This window comes from Aethalodelphis obliquidens, unplaced genomic scaffold (assembly GCF_003676395.1).
Source record: "Aethalodelphis obliquidens isolate GAN/ISIS:26980383/991018 unplaced genomic scaffold, ASM367639v1 scaffold1, whole genome shotgun sequence".
NCBI lineage: Eukaryota > Metazoa > Chordata > Mammalia > Artiodactyla > Delphinidae > Aethalodelphis > Aethalodelphis obliquidens.
Genome location: NW_020837945.1, coordinates 44,027,765 through 44,036,326, shown reverse-complemented (window position 1 = coordinate 44,036,326; position 8,562 = coordinate 44,027,765).

Below are 8,562 nucleotides of genomic sequence, written 5' to 3'. Positions count from 1 at the left end.
AAAATGACAAGAAATTATTCCCAAAATGGATATAATAATTATATATACTGATTAAGGAAATATGCCTGAATTTGGTGAGAATTATGACATGATTACAAGAGACATTCTCCTAAAAGTACATATTTGTGTTAACTATCATTGGTTGCCTTTTCCATTTGGGGAAATAAATAGGAGCCTTCGATTTTTGGTAAACTTAGAATTGCTCATTATCTGCTGACCTTTTCATATTAAACATTCTTAATTCCTTGGGTTGACTAGAATCTCTAGAAATCAAAGGTTCATAGTTCATAGAATTGGAAGCACCCAACTAGGTGAAGTGCAGGAACTGTCTATGTTATGCCATTTAAAACTCTTTGAAGACAATGGTTCAGTTGAATATAAAGGACCTGATAATAGAGACAGCTGTAACAACTGAATTTGGAGAATTAGATTCTGTTAGATTAGCACTAAGTGTGTGAATACCAAATTTTAAATTGTGAAGTTTTTTTTTGTTCAGTCTTTTAATTTTTTCTCTAAAGACATTTCTAAGGCCAACATTTTGATGTTTTCTACTTTGTACCATCTCTCTTAGCCGTGGGAAACCTTTTCTAAAACTGTGAAAAGTAAACATAAAGTCCAAAGTCCCAAAGTGTATGTGGGATCTTCGCGGACCAGGACACGAACCCGTGTCCCCTGCATTGGCAGGTGGACTGTCAACCGCTGCACCACCAGGGAAGCCCCAAAGTATTATTTTTAAAGATAAAAATTGAAAACAAATTGAAAAAAGCACTTTGAGTGTACCATATTTTTAGGGGTATAGTGCTCAAAACTAATACATATATTTTTTAAAAAAAGATAAAAAATTGAATGTTTAAGTAATGTTTAATGTTTCTGAACTTGTTTCCTAATTTGTAAATCAAAATATCTACCTTCTATAATTAGAGATTTTACGTAGGTAATATATTTTAAGTGTGTCTGAAACATATATTTATTATATATTCAGTTATTATCACCATTGTTAATTTTGTTATTATTGATTGTAATTGTTTACCACTTAGATATTTGGTTGGTGAGATAGGAGGTAAGCATTAATATATCAAAATTTTTCTAACTCTATATTAGAGGATTTGGCAGCCACCCAAGTTACTGATAAGTTTAGGATTTTAAACATTTCAGATGCCTTTAAAATTAACTTTATATGTGTAATTCAGATACTCCTATAAACTGTTGCTCAGATTGGCTCAACTCTTGCTCATAAATCTAAAAGAAAACAACTTTAGGAAGAGTAACTTTAAAAGAGTTGGCATCTTAATATTCTTAAGAGTTAGGCTAGTTTTAAAGTGTTAAGAGTAGTTTTCAATTTTTAAAAAATAATTATTTCTACCAAGTTACTGTAGATTCAGATTATAACACTGCACTATAATTATGGTTCAGATGGTACTGTTATTCTTAGCTCGTACTTTCATTTGTATATAACTTCATGACAAGTACCTTTTCGGGCTAGAATTTCTCATACTTTCCAAGCAAAAAATATATTTTTTTCTGTAGATTGTTTGAATAAGCAACAATTTACCAACTGCTAGATAAAAAGGGTATTTTAGAAATTCTGTGAAAAAGGTTTTTTTTTAACTTGTTTTTTTCTAATTTTTAATAGTCCTTTCAACTTATATTTGGTTTATACTTTTACATATACTCTAAACTTTTCAGAATGCACCACGAAAGTAGTATGCTATATTTAAAAAATAGTATAGAGGGACGTCAGTGATGTTTTAGTAAAAATTAATGAGGCTTTGATATGATATCCATATCTTTAAAGAAGAATAGATAAAGCAAACCATTTATAGAATTTTTTGCAAACCAATATGAAATTAGACCCTCTGTCGAATTTTATGGTTATAAGATGTCATCTGGACTGCTGATCTCTAGAGAATCAATTCATTTGTGGCAAGACTCCACAAATAGTTCAGGATGGTAGTAAAGGTGGCCAAAGCCCAGAACTATGGCATATGGATAAAAGCAGAAGTTCCGGTTTACAAACTATGAACACTAAATTGAGAGAGAAAGTTGTGCCTCAGTATCTCTTCAGTCACCATATGGGCACCAGGACCCATACCTAATAGGCAGCCACCAAGCACACAGTATTTCTGACCATCAGGCACCCAATTCTTTGAGGGAGTGATGGTGAAAACAATGTTAAATAGCAAAGTTGAGTCTGCCAATGTGCTTAGCTACCTTCATGAGCATTGTTGTGGTATCTGTGAAGGAACTTCTAGACTCCCTCATGCAAAAACTGCCCTATAATTCGTAGTTGCTATTTGCAGATTCTGCTTGTATTTACTGTACTACATATTTATCTGCAGTGAAACCTTTGCTCAAAAATTCAGACCATCTTTGATTTCTTACAAGCTATAATACCCTGTCCAAATGCTGCTTCCCTGTTTTACATAGCCATGTAGCCAACTGGAAATGGTGATGTCTCTATCCTGACCCTCTCATCAAATTCTGAATTCCTTGTCAAATCTCCACAACCTAGTACTGGTCCACTCACTATATGATAATGAAAATAATAATTATAATGAAAAAAAAGCCCAATTGTTAAGTACTTTCCTTTTTACTAACTTTGTTTAACACGTCTCTACGTAGGATGTATAGTTAGACAGTTCTTGGTCCATAGCCTGTAATAGGCACAACGATCCCCATTCCTGCTCCCAAAGAAGTCAATGTCCTAATCCCCAGAAGCTTTGAATATGTTACATTACATGGTAAAGAAAAAGTGAGATGAGAGATGGAATTAAGGTTGCTAATCATCTGACTTTACCATGGTGAGATTTTCCTGAATTACCTGGGTTGGCCCAACATATTTTCGAGAGAGGTCAGAAAATCAATATCAGCATGAGAAAGACTGAGCAGGCCTATGGTGGCTTTGAAGATGGAAAGAGAATAGGCAGTTCCTAGAAGCTGGAAAAGGCAAGGATTCAAATTTTCCCCTGCAAACTGCAGAAGAAGTACAATCCTGCTGACACCTTGATTTTAGTTCAGTGAGATCCATTTTGGACTACTTACTATGAGCACTAAAAAACAATTTTTTGTTATTTTCAATCACAAAGTTTATGAAAATTGTTTACAACAGCAACAGGAAACTAATACAGCTCATCTCTACTGTGTCTATTAATGTGCACTATGGGAGCACGAGCAAAGATTGTAGAACATAACATTTCCTTAAAATGATTACTTGATAAATCATCAAAGACTTGATAGGAATTGCATGTAGACTGAGACGCGATTGATGGCTGTTTTGGGGTTCTTTCTGGAAATGGGGCAAAATACAAATTTATTCTGAACTAAGGAAATAAAACTTAAAGAAAACATTTGAGATTGTGAATGGGTATAAGTAGAAGATCCCTGAGAAGTAGAAGATCACCTGATTCCTAAAGAACAAGACTTCCCCAAAGCATGGCAAATTCTAAGAGATGACACCTTTTGTGAAGTAGGAAGGCATGTGTGTGGCGCATATTATCTGTTGAATTGATTGATTAATATTTTAGCAACATGGCTTCATTGTTAGCATGTATGTAGGTATCAAAACTCTGATCATCAGATAAAAATATTTAGGCTTAGCTGAAAGTTACTTATTTAGGTCACTCCAAACTTCCCTTTTAATACATTATTTCTATTTTGTGGTAGAAAGTTTCATGCTGAAGCTAGAACCCAGGTGTTGTAGTCTGAATTCTGTCTACTCCCAAATTCATATGTTGAAGTCCTAAACCCCAGTACCTCAGAATGTGACAGCATTTGATGACAGGATTTCTAAAGAGATAATTAAGGTGGCCCTAATCCAGTATGAATGATGTTCTTATAAGAACAGAAAATTTGGATATAGACACATAGAAATAAGACCATGGGAGAAGACACAGGGAGAAGACAGCCGTCTGTGAGAAAACAACTGTCTGTAAGCCAAGCAGAGTATCCTGAAAAAAATACTTCTGTCATGGCCTTCAGAAGAAACCAATCCTGATGATACCTTGATCTCAGACTTCTAGCCTCCAGAACTATGAGAAAATATATTTCTATTATTTAAACTACCCAATTTGTGGCAACCTTAGCAAACTGATATACCAGGTCAAATTGATCATGTTCTTTTTAATGTTTACTGTTGAAAAAGTAACCAGAACAGATTGTGCCATTAATGGACTTTATTATAACTGGTATCTGCCTAATTAAGCAAACTGTAGGATCTAGGGTATACAAACAAGTTACAACAATGCCAAATCAATAGTAGAAACTGAAAGAAAAGCAAGACAAAAACTGGGGAATAGAAACTATGTGTTTTATGAAACTACCTAAAACTGAGAGTATAGTAAGCCTAGGGGGAAATTATGTCTTTCAGAACTTTCTGCACAACCTGTTTGGAGGAAGAGAGCAGTAGCTTGGAAAATAGAATGGAAAGCGAGTGCAGACTGCTAGCCTGAAATAAGAAACCCTAAGTCTGGAACTGGTGTAAAAGTGAGAATTACCCTAGAAAAAAAATAATGACAGATGTAGCAGCTCGTCATGGAGGGGAATTTCTGTTAAATATTTTTTTAATTAATTTTATTCTAGATAGCTCCAGTGGGCAGCCCCTGCATGACTGTGAAAGCAAAAGATATGCTATATTTACTGCATGTAGTAGCAACCAGGCTTTTTTACATCATGAACAAGCTAAGTCAAGTATTGATTGGTTTTATTTTACTTTTGAAATTATTATTATACTGATTATTGTTTTCATAGTTCATTTTCCAGTATTAACACTGCAACACTTTTATTTTCTGTGATGTTATTTAAAGTTTTTGCTCATTGAAATCAGTACTCATTTCTGGGATGATCCTTGTTTTCCTGCTTACAACTATGAGTTTGTAAGGTAAGGTCGAAGATTCTCAGGCTGGGGGGAAACAAGTATAATTTTTCCTTCAAAAAACAGTATGTATAATAACAAGTATTGTTAGCAAACTAACATGTAATAACTTATAGATGTCAAACTGTAGTAAAAGATATAAAAATGAAAAGCAACATCTTTCTCCATTTCCTAAATTTGATTCTATTCTCTCATGTTAATTAGCTTAAGGAATATCTAACCATATGCACTTACATATTTTTATGCAGACTTTTTATTTTTAAACAAATTGTATGCAGTTGTTCTACAATTTTAATTTTTCATTTGTGAAGATACTTTGTGCATTTTTTCATGTTAACACCTCCAGACCTACCTTTTTTTTTATTGACTGTTGAATTTTAATTTATTGTTCTAGCAGAATTTTAAAAATAGATATCTTTTGGTAGGCACTAGGCTATTTCCAGTTGTTTTTTATTACTAAACTTTAGTGCATATCTTTTTACATATATCTTCATTCACTTTTGTAAGGCTATTTGTAGAATAAATTTAGAGGAAAAAATTTGTTACTGTCTACAGCTTTAAAATATATCCAGGCTATATTCCTTTTAAACACTTCCACTGCTTCCAGATCTCCCAGCCACCACCCTCATTCACATAGGTCATTGCTATAGCCTCCTAAATGGTCTCTTGCTCCCCTATGACCTAGCCTCAGTTCAGTGTACAAGATATCACCTCTTTGCTCAAAATCTTCTGAGTAATACCATTTTACTCAGAAGAATTTATGTCCTATTAATCTCCCCCTCATTCCTCCCATGTCCTTCACAGGAGCTTTCTTGCTGTTTCTCAAACACGCCAGGCCACAGGGCCTTTGTATTAGCAGTTTCTTTGGCAACAAATTTGTTTCCCTGTAAATTGTGGAAGGTCAATCTCTCACCCTATTTTAAATGCCAACTTCTCAGTCCTACCTTGACCATACATGTGAAAAATGTCCAACCATTCAGTCTACAGTATCCAGTCCTTTTTTAAAAAATTTTTATACAGTGCTTACCACCTTCTATTTAATTTATAATTTATTTATTATATTTTTTCTCTCTCCTCATTAGATTATGAGTCATTATAACAGGAACTTTTGTCTGTTGTGTTTACTGATTTATCGTAAGCACCAAAAGCTCTCTGGTAATTTAAACACTCAATAACTATGCAATGAATAATTAATGGATCAAGTGTTGTGCTCATTTTAAATGATAATTTTTGAAAATTTGTCCCCTAGAAAGGCTGTAAAAGGAATTCTGTTCACACACTCATGAAAATTGTATACTATTAATTATTTTACTCTCTCCATCCAGGAGAAAATTGAGAGAAAGAGGTGAACCACATTCAATATGGAAGTAGGCTATGATGTCCTGTCATGCCCACGTTAAACGTGAGCTTACTACCATGGAAAACTGCCTTCCTATGAAGTATGATAAAATCAGCACAGTGTAAACTGACTGTATTAATTTTCTAGGGCAGCCACAACAAAGTACCACAGACTAGATGGCTTAGACAAGAGAAATCTGTTTTTTCATAATTCTATTGGCTAGAAGTCTGAAATCAAGGCGTTGGCAGTGTTGGTTTCTTCTGAAGTCTGTTTCTTTGGCTGTAGATAGCAGTCTTTTCTATTTGTTGTCGCATGATATTTTTTCTGCATATGTCTCTTCTTACCAGGACATAGTCATATTGAAGTAGGGTCCACCCTAGTAACCTCTTTTTAAGTTAATTACCTCTTTAAGACCCTATTTCCAAATACAGCCACATTCTGGAGGACTGAGGGTTAGGACTTTAATATATGAATTTTTATGGAAATGTAATTTAGCCATAATAGTTATATAAAATTATCTTTTTCTTCTTAAGGGTGATGTTGAAGGTTCTTCCTCTTAAAAGAGACACAACTTTTGTAGTAGGCATAATTCTAAGATAACCACCAATGACCCACACCCCTGTATAATCCCCTCTCCTAAAGTGAGGTGGCATTTGTGACTTGCTTATAGACATTAGAATATGGCAAAGGTGACAGTATAGGCACCCCTTGATTAGATTATATTGCATGACAGAATTAATGGGAGAATCACTTCCACAATTATGTTATATTATGTAAGACTAAGACTCTGTCACTTACGTACTGGAGCAGGAGATTCTCTTGATAGCCTTGGAAAAGAAAACTACCATGAACTGTACAACCACAAGGAAAAACTCGCGCCAACAATCTGAGGGAGCTTGGAAGCAAATCCTTCCTTAGCTGAATCTCAGTATGAGAACACCACCCAGCTGAAACCTTGATTGTTGCCTTGTGAAACTAGGAGCAGAAAGAAACCTGGAAAGCTGGGCCTAGTCTTCTGACTTACGGAAACTGTGAGATGATAAATGGGTATTATTTTAAGCCACTAGTTTTGTGGTAATTTGTTATGCAATATAGAAAAGGAATCACACTTAGAAGTAAAGATAGAAGTAAATGAAGACTTGATAGGCCTAGATGGGCCTACATATCTGCTGGTTTCTTCTCAGTGGATCCCTATTTCCTTTTTTATTCTGCTTTATTATTATCCTTTAAATTAGTCTGACATAGTCCTTCCCCAGAGCATATGTGCCATTTCATAATTTTAGGTTTTCAAATAGCTTTCCAATTGATTTCACTACCCTAGTCTCACTACTTTATGATTCCTTTTGTCAACCTTTCTCACCCAAACCTCCCCTGGACATTATTTGGTATGGATATAGTTTGAGGGCTTTGGCTACTCCAAGGCAGAATTTACATATTCTTTTCCCTTCACCAAAATTCCATCCTAATACCATTTTAAATCTCACTTTCTCATTACCCCTAAAGAGAGAGAAAAAAGTAAATAAAGAATGTTAAAAAATAATTTCAAGCTTGGAAGACTTTGAAGATAATTTTGCCTTCTTAAACACCTTTTTAAAAATTTTGTTTTTACTTGAAATTCCAATATTTAAAATATTATTGACAAGTGTTTTCTTTCTACAATTATTTTTAAAAAATCAGTTACTTTGTGGAGGGATTTTAATTATTAATGCACTAGTGAAAGCTATCAGTCAGTTTAGAGCTAGAACTGGAGTAAAGTTAGGACCTGAAAATTACAAGCAGACTTGCCTAAGGAGTAAGATGTGAGCATGGAACAGGTGTGGAAGGGAGAGGAGAAGAAAGAGACTCAGACCATTAAATAACAATATCTGGATACTTACCACTTCTTTCTTTTTCTTTTTTTTGAATTTTATTTTATTTATTTATTTTTATACAGCAAGTTCTTATTAGTTATCTATTTTATACATATTGGTGTGTATATGTCAATCCCAATCTCCCAATTCATCCCAGCACCACCCCCACACCCCCACTTTCCCCCCTTAGTGTCCATATGTTTGTTCTCTACATCTGTGTCTTTATTTTTGCCTTGCAAACTGGTTCATCTGTACCATGTTTCTAGATTCCACATATATGCGTTAATGTATGATATTTGTTGTTCTCTTTCTGACTTACTTCACTTTGTATGACACTCATTAGGTCCATCCATGTCTCTACAAATGACCCAATTTCATTCCGTTTTATGGCTGAGTAATATTCCATTGTATATATATACCACATCTTCTTTATCCATTCCTCTGTGTGGGCATTTATCTATTATCCATTCCTCTGTGTAGGCATTTATCTTTATCCATTCCTC